The following is a 16854-nucleotide window of genomic DNA, read 5'->3' as shown; positions in this document are numbered from 1 at the left end:
CGAGACAAAAAATTCAAATCCTGCAATTCTTGTGGAATAGCTGAACCAGAATTAGATCACTCCATACTTTGGCAAGATATACTCCCATCTGTTCTATCAACACCTTCTGCTCAAGAATACCCCCATGTTCGGACATTGCATTCACGGCTGCGGTTTCATCACCCCCCGCCATATACGTCTCAGTCCATTCACGCAATTCCTTCTTTCTCTCAGCAGAAATCGTACTATGTGTCACTATTCTCGAATCAGTGTCGATCACATCATGTACTGGAAGGGGAGTGGAAGTGGAGACAGCCATCAAAGAAAGTAATAAGTAAATCATGCATGCTCTGTGGTGAGGAAATGTCGGTGCAGTTGGAACAACCAGTGTAGTGGCAGCTGTTACAATTGGACTGGGCGCAGATGCGGGGTGGGGGTACATAAGGAGGTGGTGCCGTTGAATCGGCTTCTGAATCAGGTCTGCGTTCATTCAATAACTTATTCAACAACTCATTTGATACATGCAAATCTTGTGATGGATATATTTTCTGCACATCTAATTGAAATGCTCTATCCATGCTCCTAATGGCCTCACTCGTTTCTGTTGATCATGTACTAAAGCATTCTCTGCATTTTTCATGTGTCTACATGCATGCTTCTCTCTACTTTTGAGTCAAATATTCGCTTCCTTCTTCCACTCTCTAACAGCATCAAATGCAGCCGGTCTAGCTTTCTTACGCAATAATACAGATTCCAAATATTCTGTTCTCGCTAACTCAAAACGTCCCGAAACTATCCACTGAAGGTCTGGAGCATGTCTGGTTTGTTGATGCCAAATATCATTCAATACAATTGCACCTAGGCCATGAGATACACAGATGTCATACGCTGCCGACCCCTTGGGTGGTGTGGGTTGACTATGTTTCAAATTACTAGATTGTCTTACTTGGCAACAAAACATTGCAAAACAGGATGACAACTTACTAGTCATACTAAAATCTCAGTCTTACCTGGCCAAATTATTTATGCATAAATACTACTACAAATCATTTCCAATCAAGTCCAACGGACAATCGTCGTGGCTGGCAATTCCTCCAAACGGGCAGAACAAGTCTCAATTCCAGAACCCTCGCTGCAATGTCCTCTAGTTGGTGCGATCGGCCGGAGATCAGGAATAGCAGTCTGCAAGGAAACACGTCTCTTGTGCAAGGGTCCCTTTTACTCACTGATCTCGATCTGACAGCCTCGTCTTCGTCCAACAAGAATGGAACATCAACGGGAGGGTCCCTGTTTGGGCGCCATCTGAAAGACCACAAAATGAGGCTTACTACAAAGAAATGGAAATAGTCAGTCACAAGGTCAAAGAACGGTATTTATTACAATCCACACTGGGGTCTCAGCGCCCCATGATGCATGTGTACAGACACTGTGGCGGGAGAGAGCCCCTATCAGCTGGGGCGTCATACATATATACATTCAGGAATAAAATATGTTACACTTGTCCAGCCCCATCATGCAATAGGGTCCATAGGGTTCATGACCTTTTCACATAGGTGATATTACTGAGACAATGTTTGTGCATTCTCCCTCGTACCCCTATTGACAATTACCTGTCTGTGAGCGGGGCAAAGGCGTGTGTGGGGGCATATCGTGTTCCCTGGTACAAGGTAACATTTGCTGTACAGTTTATCTATGTTGCTCTTGAAGCCTGAGGTCAGTCTTCTCTAAAGCTTGGAAAACAGGATTTTCTCCAGAGGAGCACGTTGCAGCTGCACATTATTACAATTAATGTTTCAATGGAGAAACATGGTCGAGACAGGTGGGCACCTAACTTATAGATTAGCTATGCTTCTGCAAGAGCTTCAAGGTTCGACAGTGTAAGACAAGCAACATGCTCAGCAGAATGTGCATTCCTGTCTCGTAAATAACAGAAAGTTCATGCTGTGGTCTTCTACCGCATTCAGAGTTAGAAAGGCAAAATGAGCAAGGAACTGAACTAAACAATGCATCCAAGATGACGAATAAAGCAAAATGGCAACATGGCCACGATTATTGTGCTAGTAGGTCTGTAGCATGATGTGAGTGGGCTTAGGCCAATACTCATACCTTATAGGATACTAAACTAAATATATTTTCACAGGTGGGTGAGGATGGTGTCAGAACATTTCGGGGAATGGTGGGTGACTGTTTTCCCCCCATAGCTCCACTTACTTGTGAGTATGATACAAGGTAGATAGGCAGGTAGAGAGGTAGATATCATGAGATTTCCAGAGACACCCACCAGCCATCCTCTCACATCCAGTTCAGGCCCCCAACTGTCATTCATGGAACACTCACACAACATTATCCTCAGCTGTCTATCATAAATTCACCAACATTCTATCAGCATGCATTCCTGGCCAGTGAGACAGAACAAGACTAACTCACATTACAACACTGTGGTCCTCCATTATGTCCCTCATCATGTCTCTGTCCATGCTTTTTGATATGACATATCCTTTCAAAATGTCTGCTATTCCCTTTTGGACTGCATTTCAATCTACCCTCATTATCAGTGGCGCTGTTAAGCCTATCTTTAATAGTAGGATGGTAATGCAGCAAGAACTGCCAGAAATTCTGGTATAGTAAATCCGAATTTCGTTTCAAACAGTAATAAGCTATTTGTAAGTAGCACTAACCTGGGCTGTCAGCAGATTCCAGAGGAGACAACACCGCTGAGAAGAAAGGTCTCCTGGAAAATCCTGCCCCCTCCTCACCAACGAGTAAGTACTCAGTGAAAGAAGGGGCACGACCCCCAGGGAAAACCCTCCAGGGAAGAAAAACCCAGAGTAGATCCGGGTGAATGAAGTAGTCTGTTGGTCACAATCTTGGTAATGTCTCCCAGGAGTCAGGATGGCGTGAAGACGGTGAGTACTGTTCAAAAAGTAAGAGACAGGATAGGTAAGTACTCTGTAGTGAGAGGAAGAGTGTGATGATAGAAAGAAGAAAAGGAATGAAACTTACTCCTGGGTCTGGGGTGGATAGATAGTCAGCTAAGTAGGGCTTAATTCCGGAGCAATACATTCTCTGCACCTAATAGTACAGAAAGGACACGGATAGAATGTCGAAAGACAGAGATTAGAGTCATAATGGGGAAATATCAGAATAGGAGGGAGGCGGATGGCATGGAACCAGGGCGACTCACTTCAGAAGTGAACAGGGAATCAGCAATACGGAGCTTCGCAGGAGAAGGATACAAAGAGCCCTGAACTTCCGCTGAAAAGACAGGATAACTGAGGTGAAAGCTGGCGAGACGGAAAGTTCTGCTGGAGAAATGGTAAATGAATGGATAGTAACAGTGAAAGTCAGACAAGAGGGAAATCACAACTTAGCACAGAAAGCAATAACTCCTAGGAGCGAATTTACGGAGCGCTGTATTGAAGAGTAGCGACACATTTGCTTGTCTTCCTGGTTTCCTTATATGAAGTCACGTGACTATTCCTGCACGTATCCAGTGGACATAAATCGACAGCACGGCTGCTCATAGCACAGCTAACAGATACGTCAGCCATGTTAGGTGGGTTCCTTAGAGTTGCATTGCACAACCGCCGGCGCTGCCACAACGACCAGCGGCGAAAAGGTGTAACAGTATGCTCCCTCCTTAAGGGGGGCGACCCCGGCTTCCCCGGATGTAACCGAAAGAATCTTCGGACCAGACAAGGAGCATGAACTCCCGAAGCCAGCTCCCAAGTTCTCTCGGTGGGGGAGTACCCCTTCCAATCAACAAGGTACTGTAATCGACCTCGGTGATATCTTGAAAAATGCCAGCCACCTCATACTCAGGTCCGGTGTCGGTCATCACAGGTGGGGGACGCGTTTTGGAGGTACGTTGGAAACAATCCTTAACGGACAGTTTGATTTGTGAAAGGTGAAAAACTGGATGAATACGAGACCAAGAAGGCGGCAATTTCAATTGAACCGCCACAGTACCCACTAATAACACCACTTTGAAGGGTCCAAAGAATTTAGGAGATAATTTGGACGGAACTAAATGTCTAGGAAGGAAATGGGAGGATAACCAGACAGAGTCGCCTGCTTTAATTGCTGGCATATCCTGACGATGGCGATCCGCTCTTAGTTTAGCTCGATCTTGGGCCACTTGTAGAGATACTCGAGCGAGTTCATGTCCCTTCTTGATGTCTGCGATAAGAGTATCCACTCCTGGACAGTTGGTGGAAGGTGCAGATATAGAAGGTTTAAAAGACGGATGATAACGGTAAGAACAGACAAAGGGACTGGTTTTCAAAGCCGAACGCCTGTAATTGTTGTAGGCGTATTCCGCAAAAGGTAACAGATCCACCCAATTATCCTGTGCTGCAGAGACAAAGCAACGTAGGTAGCCCTCTAATGTTTGATTAAGGCGTTCTGTCTGCCCATTGGTCTGTGGATGGTATCCCGAACTGAGAGCTCTTTTAATACCCAGGATGTGGCATATTCCTTTCCAGTAGAGTGAGGTGTATTGAGGACCTCTGTCTGACACAATTGTGTTTGGAGGCCGTGATGGGAAAATACTTCAGTGATGAAGATCTTTGACATCTGAGCTGCTCCGCGGGGGTTTGACTAATGGGGTGAAATGTGCCATCTTGGTGAAATAATAAATTGTAACCATGATGGTGGTGTGCCAAGAAGAAGGAGGAAGGTCTACAATAAAGTCAGTAGAAATAACTTGCCAAGGTTTATCTGGGATGGGCATACAGGCCAGCAGACCAAAAGGTGGACTTTGTGGAGATTTGGATTGCAAGCAAACTATGCATGCTGATACATAGTCTCGTACATCAGTGCCCAGATTAGGCCACCAAAAATGTCGGGTAATCAAATCAAGGGTGGTCTGGTAACCTCGATGACCTTCAGTCTTAGACTCGTGGCACATCATAAGTACTTCCTTTTGAAGAGTAGGAGTTGGGACGAACACCTGGTTTTTGAAAAAATGGTATCCTCGGTCCTTGGTGAGTCGATAAGTGTTAGAAACATCCTCACAGAACTGCCCGAGACGAGTTGTTTCTTGCTTGAGCACTTGAAGAAAATCGGTGAGCATAGCCACAAATTGAGCCTTCGGAAATAGTCATTCCGAGTGGAACTTCTTAATTGATGGGTCTTTTCGGGAAAGAGCATCTGCTCGTAAATTTTGATTACCAGGAAGGAAAGTAAATTCAATCCGAAATGGTAAAAATAAATAGGCCCATCATGCCTGCCGACTATTAGTTGTATATGCTTGTGGCAGAACTTTAAGATTTTGATGTTCTGTGCAGACCTCAACTGGATGCAAGGAGCCTAACAAGAGATGCCTCCATCCTTCGAATGCTCTCGTTATTGCTAATAGTTCCTTCTCAAGAACCGAATAGTTTTCTTCAGATGAAGTAAAGGTCTTAGACAGGTAAGCAATCAGTCTCTCTTCACCTTGATCGTCCTTTTGAAGGAGAACAGCTCCTAAAGCATGATGAGAAGCGTCCGTTTCTACAATAAATGGTCGCGACTGATCTGGTGTTAATAGAATGGACGCTGAAGTAAAGAGTGCTTTGAGCTCTTTAAACGCCCTTTGAGCTTGGATATCCCAGGAAAAAGTAATTCCCTTTTTTAGAAGCCTGGTGTTAGGAAGAATCGTTTTCGAAAAAACATGGGATAAACTTTAGGTAGAAATTTGTGAATCCCAGAAATCGTTGGACTTCCTTGATATTTGTAGGAGGAGGCCAATCCAAAATCGCTGATACTTTTTTTGGGTCCACAGAAACCCCCTGGGCTGACAGCACGAATCCCAAATAGGTAACTTGTTCTTTGTGAAATTCGCATTTTGCCGCTTTACAATATAGTTGATTAGCTTTGAGCCGGTCCAACATAAGGTTGACATGTTGGATGTGTTCTTTCTTATTAGAGGAAAATACAAGAATGTCATCCTGGTAAATAATGACGAAATGGAGGAGAAAGTCAGCGAATAAGTGATCCATGAATCTCTGGAAAATAGCAGGTGCGTTGACTAGAACAAACGGCATGACGTGATACTCATAATATCCGAATGGGGTCCGAAACGCTGTTTTCCATTCATCACCTGGGGCAATTCAAATCATATGATACGCACCACGTAGATCTAACTTGGTGTAGAATGAAGCACCCTGAACGCCTTCTAGAATATCTGGGATCATCGGCATTGGATACTTAACAGCTATAGTTCTCTTGTTGAGTTCCCGATAATTTATACAGGGCCTGAGTTCCTCCGAGTCCTTCTTAGGGATGAAAAATAAAGAGGCGCCCTCAGGAGATTTAGATTCCGTTATAAGTCCGTTCTGCATGTTTGACTGAAGGTATTCATTGAGGGCCTTTTTTTCTTGCTGAGACAGTATGTACATGCGTCCAAAAGTGACAGGTTGATCTGGGAGTAGGTCTATGTGACAATCATCCCTTCGGTGGGGAGGTAGCGTAGGGAAATCAGGTTGTAAAAACACTGATTGGAATTGCTGGTGACATACCGGAATATTGCCCAACAGACCAATGGACGGAACGACTGCGGGCTCCACTACCATAGACGCAATCTCAATTCCTACTGAGGTTTGAGAGAGACAATGGGAAACGCAGTATTCCGAGCCCAAGAAAAGAGTACCCGCGGTCCAATTTATAAAAGGGTTGTGGGTTCGTAACCAAGGCAGTCCTAAAATGACGGGAAAGTGGGCTGTCCTTATTAGATCAAATACTATAGTTTCCTTATGGGAAGCAATTAAGCAGGTTACGGGTGTGGTCTGTTCCTTAATGGGTCTGGAGCTGAAAGGGCTGCCATCTACCCCTTGAATGGGAGTGACAAAGGGTTTGGCGACTCTTGTTACCCCGTTCTTTGTAGCCCAAAGGTCGTCCAGAAAATTACCAGCTGCTCCACTATCGATTAAAGCAGGTACAACTTGTAAAACTTGGTTGGATAGGACAATAACCAGAGAGAGTACACGCATAGATTGTTCAGTCGGGTTAGCCTCCAGCGATAAACCCACCCTCTTTAGTGAACCCTGCCTATGTACCCCTGCCATGGTTCCCCTTACGGCAGGGCTTTGGCGTTTCCCTGCATTGGACCACATGCCCAGCGAGGAAGGAACAATAGGGCAATCCTGTAGAACATGAAAGGATGTTCCACAATACATACATAACCCTAAACTCACTCGCCTTTCTCTCTCGCTAGCTGACAAGGGACCTCTGGCTAATCCTATCTGCATAGGTTCTTCCGCTCGACTGAGGTTTGCTAGCGGCAGGCTGATAATCTAAGTGAGGTCTACTGCTCTTCCCCTTCTTCCTTTCTTGGGAGCGTTCCTGAAGGGGATAATCTACCTGCATGGAAAGAGTAATCATGTCCGCCAAATTGGCTGGGTGGGGTACTTTAGATACTTCGTCTGTGAGTTCTTCGGAGAGTCCCCGTCGGAATAATGTAAGGAGACCGTCATCCGGCCACCCTGTTTCAGAGGATAATTGTTTGAATTGAGTAATGTATGACATAAGGTCTTTATGGCCTTGTCGCAAATCTAAGAGTTTCTCTTGTGTAGCGACTGAAATCTCCTGTCGGCCAAACATGGATCTTAAGCTGTTAGTAAAGGCTGGATAAGAATCTAGAATTGCATTCCCTGAAGTGACTAATGGAGTGGCCCAGGCTAAAGCTGGTCCCGTTAAATGTGAGATCAGAAACCCGACCTTATCCTCATCATTCGGGAAAAAACGGGACTTAAACGTGAATTGGACCGTACAGCTGTCCAGAAACTCCTTCAATCTGTGAGGGTCTCCATCATACTACCAGTATGCAGACGGAGGGGTTTCTGAAAAGGCTCGGGCTACTTGTTGTCTTGTTTTCTCAACTGAGCGTTATCCTGTTTAAGGGACTGCATCTCCAAAGACATTGACTGCATAGCAGCCATAAGTTGTTGCATCTGTTGTTCCATCGGAAAATGCTGTCTGCCCATTAATATTTCCTTTTAATGGCGTCGCTATCTGTTAAGCCTATCTGTTAGTAGAAAGGTAATGCAGCAAAAACTGCCTGAAATTCTGGTATAGTCAATCCGAATTTCGTTTCAAACAGTAATAAGCTATTTGTAAGTAGCACTAACCTGGGCTGTCAGCAGATTCCAGAGGAGACAACACCGCCGAGAAGAAAGGTCTCCCGGAAAATCCTGCCCCCTCCTCACCAATGAGTAAGTACTCAGTGAAAGAAGGGGCACGACCCCCAGGGAAAACCCTCCGGGGAAGAAAAACCCTGAGTAGATGCGGGTGAATGAAGTAGTCTGTTGATCACAATCTTGGTAACGTCTCCCAGGAGTCAGGATGGCGTGAAGACAGTGAGTACTGTTCAAAAAGTAAGAGACAGGATAGGTAAGTACTCTGTAGTGAGAGGAAGAGTATGATGATAGAAAGAAGGGAAGGAATGAAACTTACTCCTGGGTCTGGGGTGGATAAACTAGTCAGCTAAGTTGGGCTTAATTCCGGAGCAATACGTTCTCTGCACCTAATAGTACAGAAAGGACACGGATAGAATGTCGAAAGACAGTGATTATAGTTGTAATGGAGAAATAACAGAATAGGAGGGAGGCGGATGGCATGGAACCAGGGCGACTCACTTCAGAAGTGAACGGGGAATCAGCAATACGAACTTCGCAGGAGAAGGATACAAAGAGCCCTGAAGTTCCGCTGAAAAGACAGGATAACCAAGGTGAAAGCTGGCGAGACGGAAAGTTCTGCAGGAGAAATGGTAAATGAATGGATAGTAACAGTGAAAGTCAGACAAGAGGGAAATCACAACTTAGCACAGAAAGCAATAACTCCTAGGAGCGAACTTACGGAGCGCCGTATTGAAGAGTAGCGACGCATTTGCTTGTCTTCCTGGTTTCCTTACATGAAGTCACGTGACTATTCCTGTACGTATCCAGTAGACGTAAATCGACAGCACCGCTGCTCATAGCACAGCTAACAGATACGTCGGCCATGTTAGATGGGTTCCTTAGACTTGCATTGCACAACCGCCGGCGCTGCCACAACGACCAGTGGTGAAAAGGTGTAACAGGCGCTGTTCCAACTTTAGTGAGTATTCTTTTGAGTTAGTAGAAGAAGAAGCCGCTTTTATCTCCTATTGGCACATATATTGACCCCATTGATATTGATTCTGGTCCCAGTTAAAGTTTTGCCATGCAGATTCTTACTTTTCCAACTCCCCTTGTTCTGGTTATGTTACATGCCATTTTTTTGTGGATCAATATTGCCACTCCACTCTTTTCCCTTTTTGGAGACAACTATGGATCACTCTACCCACCCTGTCACGTTGCATATTCGCTGCTTCTTCCGGGCTAAAATTTCTCTTGCAGCAAAGCCATGTCAGGGTTTTGTTTTCTTGATTTACTGGAGGACCTTCTTCCATTTAACATAGCCATTTATTTCATTAGCATTTTCTGAAACTGTTTTCAAATTACCCATTGTTTAACCCAGTTTTGAGTGATACCCATATTCACATTTATTATGAAGAGATTTTGAGATGCTTTACTGCGAACCAGTGTACATTTCCCCTTCTTCCAAATCTAAATGAATTTGAACGTACATTTTGAATCACTATTCTGTCAACCTTCTGTGCCACAACAAAAAGATGAATTGCAAAGCAACCTTTATTTTGTGAATTAAATTGTCCAACCATAATAGAGAATGTTACAAACTCTTTTCTCTTCAGTAATGATTCCTGTATAAATAACTGTAGCATTGCATGTCCATTCGTGGACATAAAGCCGCAAGCATGGACTCACAACTCTTTAGCAATTATTCTTGGAAGCTTGAATATTGTTGTGGGTTCTTACTGTGATTACCTTAATAACCTTTGTAAATATTAGCTGTGGAATGTTATGCCTTATTTCACACAAGGCGCAACATCAAGTGAGCAACAAGTGAGAGAGTATGTGATGGTTGTGTATATTAGAAAATAGTGTTCATTTATACATTTTGTCCAGAATGTTGCTCTATTAGGGATCTTGATTTACCTCTTGTGCAACGAGAGGTGGGTGGTGAGAAATCGTTGTTGTAGATTTGCAATCTCTTTGGTTTATATTTAAATCTTTTTCAGCAGTGTTCTCTCTGGTTGGTTTGGGGTAATATGGCGCTAGCGGTTCTATGTGAAAATGTCCCCAGGAAAATGTAGTCATCTGAAAATGTAGCCAACAAAATGTCCTTTTAAAAAATGTAGTCATTCAATGCAATCAAAGCAAAGTGTATACATATTGCCAGTAATAACGTAGCCAAAACGCTATTCTTAAATAGACAAAAGTACAAGGCTGTAACCCTAACAATAATCCAAACCTTTAATACAATCCCCACAATCATCTTAACTCTATTCCCAAAACCTTTGCTAACTGTAATTGCTACCCTGAATTCTTAGAGAACACTAACCCTTCAGCACGCTAAAGCATTTTATTTGCATGTTACTCAATACAAAATAATGGATCGTGAACAGGGAACCTCATCACCAGAACTCCACAAATGAGAGCCATTGCCCTAACCCAAACCCCTGTTCTAATCCTAACCTTAGCATTACACTTACTGCAACTCTAACACTTACTTTAATGATGACTTTGCTGTAACCACAGATTTATCATGACCCCATCCTACACCAACATTACCAGCCCTCCCCAACTTCCCTATCCCTTTCTTTAACACTTATCTAAAACATTACTCTATTAGCCCTAGCCTTGCCATAACCCCTATCCTAACACTTAACCACACGTTTGATCTACCCTAATGATCAACCCTGCCACAACCACTCAGATCCTAACTATTACCCTGATCAAAATCTTTACTCTAACCCTAACCCCTACTCTATCCTCACCCTAAACCAGGCAATTATTGTTACTGTTCCTTGTGCCTTTAAGGGACACGCCCGCCAAGCAGGGGGGCGTAGCTAGTGATGTGAAGGTGGAGGGAGGAGTGTTGGCGCAGAGACGCCAGTTTCCTGTTGGAGTTTAATAAAGCAAGTTATGTGTTACCTACTTCTCCGGCTCTGCGTCCTTCCTTATTTGAGTTGGCATCATCGAGCCAGCAACAGGACCCACCCCCTGCATCTCACCCCTGGTCAATGTGTCGAAGGAAGGAGGGAAGCTGCGGCTGTGCGTCGACATGAGGATGGCCAACACCGCCATCCAGATCGAGAGACACACAGACCCGTGCACTGAGGACATGATTGTGCAGCTCAATAACGCCTGCATGTTCTCCAAGCTCGACCTGATCCAGGGGTACCATCAACTGGAGCTGCACCCTGACTCCAGGGGGATGACAACGTTCGCTACCCACGAAGGACTGTTTCGATACCGGAGGCTGAACTTCGGTATCTCCTCAGCGGCTGAGATCTTTCAAGAGGCGGTGAGGTAAATCATCAGGCCAATCACTGGTGCACTAAACTACAGTGATGACATTCTCATTTTTGGGCCGTCCAAAGAAGCTCACGACACAGCACTCCTTGTCACCTGCACGGCAGACCTGGCCGCAGGCCTAACACTCAACATTGATAAATGTCGATTCAGCAAATCGAAGCTGAAATGTTTTGGTCACATATTCTCGGGCGAGGGGATGACGCCCGACCCAGAGAAGGTGGACACCATCACCAAACTCAAAGAACCGCAACAGATGGCAGAGGTACGATCCTTCCTGGGAATGGCGGGGTACTGTGCCAGGTACATCCCGCAATACGCCTCGATCACTGAGCAGCTTAGGAGGTTGCTACAGAAAGAGGCTGTGTTCCAGTGGTCCTCGGCGTGCCAACAAGCATTTGAGTCCATCAAGAAAGCCCTAACGGAGGCCCATCGCCTGCATACTTCAACCCCTCCTGGCACACAGAGATGCCAGCCCTGTTGGTCTAGGGGCCATTCTGCCACAGAAAAGCGGCGCTGACATCAACCCCAGACACATTGTGGCATATGCCAGCAGGACTCTGTCCACGCTGGAGTCTGGCTATTCCCAGGCTGAGAAGGAGAGCCTAGCCGCCGTCTGGGCCTGTGAACATTTTCATAACTTTGTCATTGGCAAGAAAGTCACACTGATCACCAATCATCATGCGCTGCTTTCACTGTTTGGCAACCCACGTACCAAAATGCCCCCAAGAATCCAGCGCTGGGACATCAGATTGCAGGAGTATGACTACGACATTGTGCACCGGACCGGGGGTGACCTAAACCCAGCAGACTACCTCTCCCGTGACCCTGCAGGCCCGCCTGTCACCCAAGTGGGTGACGTTGCCTACATTGACTATGTAGCCACCAGTTCCCGCCTGCCTTTTCTTTGGACATGGTTGTAGCCGCATCCGCTGCTGACCCAACGACCTCTCTTGCCATCAGCCTGACGAACACCAACAAATGGAAGGACTATTGACGAGCGACGTTGGCACACCCGCGGGTGTGCAGGGAGGAAATTGAGAAGCTGGCAAGAGTGCAGTCTGAACTGGCCTTTAAGGACCACAACATACTCCTGAGAGGCTGTCAAATCGTCATTCCTGCTGCCCTCTGGGCTGACGTGGTCCAAACAGACCATGAGGGACACCGGGGAGCTGAAAACACCAAAAGACAACTGCGCTGCCAAGTCTGGTTCCCCTTTTTGGTTTCGCTGGTTCCACGAGATGACTTGTGGCTCCCACCAGGAGGGGTCATGTGCCAGGGAGGAACCCTGGCTGATTGTTCAGGAGAGGGAGAAATGAGCGACCGCCAAGACAGGCCCCAGAGAGTAACGAGGAAGTCGTTACGTCGGGTCGAAGAATGATGTCCCGGACGTTTGAACATTTGTCTGGGCGTGGTGTTACTATTTGTTGTGTCTTTAAGGCACATGTCCGCCAAGCAAGGGGGTGTAGCTAGTGACACGAAGGTGGAGGGAGGAGTGTTGGCGCGGAGATGCCAGTTTCCTGTTGAAGTTTAATAAAGCCAGTTATGTGTTACCTACTTCTCCGGCTCTGCGTCCTTCCTTATTTGAGTTGGCCCAATGTGGGCAACAATTACAAGCCCACAAAACCCTCCGCAAGCCTAACAATTCACTCACAGCACTACATTTTTGGCTACCTTTCAACTGCTTTTTTGCTACATTTTGCTTAGCAAATTTTTCACTGCAGCAGCATTTTCACCACTACTTTTTCACAGACAAAATGTTCAATGGATTCCACTCTGGCTGTATCTTTTAGATTCAAAGCAAATATCTCCATGGCTTGAGTGTTGAGGAAATTCAGACAGTCTTCTAGCTTGTCTATGCCTGCAAATTCTTTAATTATACGTTCAACAGGTCTACAAGGCCATATGAAATGTCAATTTTTTTAGCTGTGGTCATAGAGCAGGAGTTTGTTGGCTTTTGTCCATTGTTGCTTTTCAGTAGTCTGGTTAAATACATTTTTTGGGTATCTGGTCTTTCCATCGAAACCCTTTCCAACGAAAATTTTGCATCAAATATTTTTGCATCAAATCCACATTTTTTGCATCGAATGCATATATGGATGGGGTAAAGGTTTTTTTTTGTTGGGGTGGGGTTATAAGGGTAAAAAACAGGGGGCTGGGGAGGATCCCCCAAAAAAATGCAAAAAAAGGCATTCGATGCAAAAAGAATTGATGGAAACCCTTTCGATGGAAAGACCATAAACCCATTTTTTGTGTCCCTTGCAGGAGAATGGATTCTTCTTTTTAGCTTCTATTAATATATCTCTTGTGTGAGAGTGCCTCAATATGCACTGTGATAAATCTGATGGTGTCATCACTCGTTTGCCAGTTGTGACCTTTCACCATGTGGCCACGGCTCAGCAGCCGCTATCTGATCCTGACCCTGGAGGTGGCAATATGAGATAGGATTACTTGGGGGGGCAACCCTCAAAGAGGTGACACGACATAAGTGGACAAGACATGGTATCCCTCTTTTTACTTTAAGGGATACCCCCTCCATTCCCCATGCCTTAATGACACATTGGACCTGATCATTAGTTGGGCAGTATCCCGGCGGTAATACCACTGGCATACCACCCAACATTAGTTGCGTTAGCACCACCTGGTCCGGCGCTATTTGCGATAACAAGAAATCTCCATTCCCCACTGGGTTCATTGGACCCAATGGGGCATTTTCGACACAATTACTATGTGCTAATACCACCAGCGGTAATTGCACCAAAAAGGGGAGCTAAATAGGATTTTCACCTCCAACAAAAAGCTGTAGGTAACACAGCCCAGTTAGCACCCAACTCGTCATCAGGCCAGTCCTTAAATGCAGCAGTATTACCATTACCGCTGCATTTAAGGGCTACCACCCAACTGGTGATCAGGCCCATTGTGATAACTTCCTTCACCCACCCATGGCAGCTACTAAGAATACCTTCCCTTGCTCTGTCTATATGTCACCAAGAACTGACTTCCCTTTTCATTAAGGTAAAAGTACTGTGAAGGGGAGTATTGCTTAGGGGAGTAATGAATAGTGATAAAGATCAGAAACACATGCTGCACTCTTGTGGTTTCAAGTGCATAATTGGTGCCGGGACATTTAAAACACCAAACCAGCTGATAGAAGGGAGACGCTGGCTGACAGATTTTAGTCCTCTCGGTGCTGACCGAGGGACCGTTGTGCTGTTGGGAAATCCGTTGAGTCAACCTGCTCGTGGAGAAGGCCAAGGGAAGAGGACTGCAGGAGTCATTGTGCCGCAAGGATGCCATGAGAAGTAGAGAAGGGGAGCCTTCCTGGTGTTCGTGGGGACCAGAGAACAGCATCCATGCTGCTCAAACACAGTGAAGGACATAGCAAGCAAACAGGAGCCACGAGGGATGCAGAAGCTTCACAGCGAGGTCGGCAAGCCCGGGGAGAAGGAACAGGAAGCCGCAGAGCCGCTGCATGCTTAACATGGGAGAACCGAAGCACATCACAGAGACTTGGTGAGTCCACAAGAGTGAAGCTGGGTCACCGGGACGCTTCAATAACCTTACTGAAGGCACATAACAACAAATGAAGCATAAAAAACAGAATGTGTTACTCGATATTTCCAAAAGCAAATTAATGAATATAAGGTATTGTCAAGTTTGCAAGTGTGTCAAATGAAGCACATGAAAAAGTCCCGGCAGGAAAGTCTACAATGAAGATTCAAGTTTGCAAGTATGTCAAGTGAAGCACATTAGAAAGCCCTAGCAGGAGAGCATAGTAGGCGAAGTCAAGTTGGCAAATGTGTAAAAGGGATCACAGGAGGAAGTCCTGATATGAGGATGCATCAATTATAGCTAAAGACTGTGTTGAAACTACATTAAAGGGGAGAAGAAATGTGGAAAGGGAATACATAATGTATTTTATTAAATTAAGATTAACAGCCAAGTTGTTTAACATACAAACTATTTTTGCTGAATGAAGAAGTCTAAGGAAGGCTCCTACCTTTAGGAGCTTGGACATATGTAAGAGGAAAACCCGGGGAAGGGAGTTGTCCCATGGAACTGCAACCTTTATCCATTGGGAACTTTTGTGTCGGAGTTATACATTTCTTTTGAACTTGAACATTTGGACAATTACATGGCTAAAGACATTACCCTTCACATATTAGAGTTGTTTTGTAGAATGTGAGGGTGAGGATAGGGTTTCGGACACAGGACATTCCGCTTTGGGCATTTTGACATCGGACAGACCCTTTGTTTTGGTTAAAGTAGGGAAAATACCTCATAGAGTAGGTGCACTGAGGCATTTGCCGAGCCCTTTTTATTTTAAATAAAAATCTAAAGCCAAACCAATAAACTCTCTGTGTCTGTGTCTTATTCCTGCTTCCACAAAGCACACAATTAAAGGCCTTGGGGAGGATTAGCTATGGTACATATTCTATGCTCTCTTTGTAGTTCAAATGGTAGGTGGAAATATATGCGAGTTAGTTTTGGTATGATTTCCGTGTCAAAGAAGCAAACATTCCACCTATAGTAGATTTTAAAGTCTGTCACTATGTATTTGAGAGAGTTCACTATGTATTGCAAGTGATTCATGCCTTCCATCCAATCCTCCACTGATGATATTAAGTCATCTAATTGACCTGCAATATGTTTGTATTGCTTCTAAGATTTCTATTGTCCTTACATCTATGGATGTTATGGTCATTTTGAGAGATGCCAGTTCTTGAATTCTATATCAAGACCCGCGGCTTATATTATGCTAACGTTTTACTTTCCAAAACTGCAGCAGCAAAACACAAACAGTAAAAATTGATCAACAAAATTCAATAAGGAACTATACTTGAACATGCAGTCTTTGCAGTTTAAACTTGAATGCTCTAAGTCACTTCTCATGACCCCATCCACCAATCGTATGCAGGAGTCCCATCACCTCACCAACTCTTCCTCTTTCTTTGCTGCTCGAGCAGCAGAAAAGTACACCTTCCTTTATATTGACTTGTATTGCCTTTGTTTACGTATTGTGGCTTGTATGCATTGTAGGAACTAGGCTCAGGGGGTAGAGTGAGTTAACAGGTGTGTTTCTTTTTTACCTTCACTGGCAGCATGTAGCTGGCAGCATGTAGCTGCAGTTTCTGTGGGGCAAGTGGGGAAGTGGAGCAGCAACCCGCGTCAGAACTGCTTAACGCCAGTTGCGGCCCCTGGCGACTCCCAAATGAAGTCACTGGTCTGTAGGACAGTAAATACATTTAGATCGGCTATCTCAGCAGGTCATGAACAAGTGACAGTGTATGGAGAGAGAGAGCATATAAGAGAGAGAGAGAGAGAAGGAGAGAGGCAGTGCATGGAGAGAGGAGAGAGAGACAGCGTGTGGAGAGAGAGACAGCGCAGGGAGAGTGAGAGACAGCGCATGGAGATAGAGAGTGCATGGAGTGGTAGCGAGAAAGACATGGCATGGAAAGAGAGGGAGACAGCACATGGA

This window comes from Ambystoma mexicanum, chromosome 4p (genome assembly GCF_040938575.1).
Source record: "Ambystoma mexicanum isolate Mex_15411 chromosome 4p, UKY_AmexF1_1, whole genome shotgun sequence".
Classification (NCBI taxonomy): Eukaryota; Metazoa; Chordata; class Amphibia; order Caudata; family Ambystomatidae; genus Ambystoma; species Ambystoma mexicanum.
The sequence above is the reverse complement of the archived record's forward strand: the minus strand, read 5'-3'. Positions refer to the sequence as shown.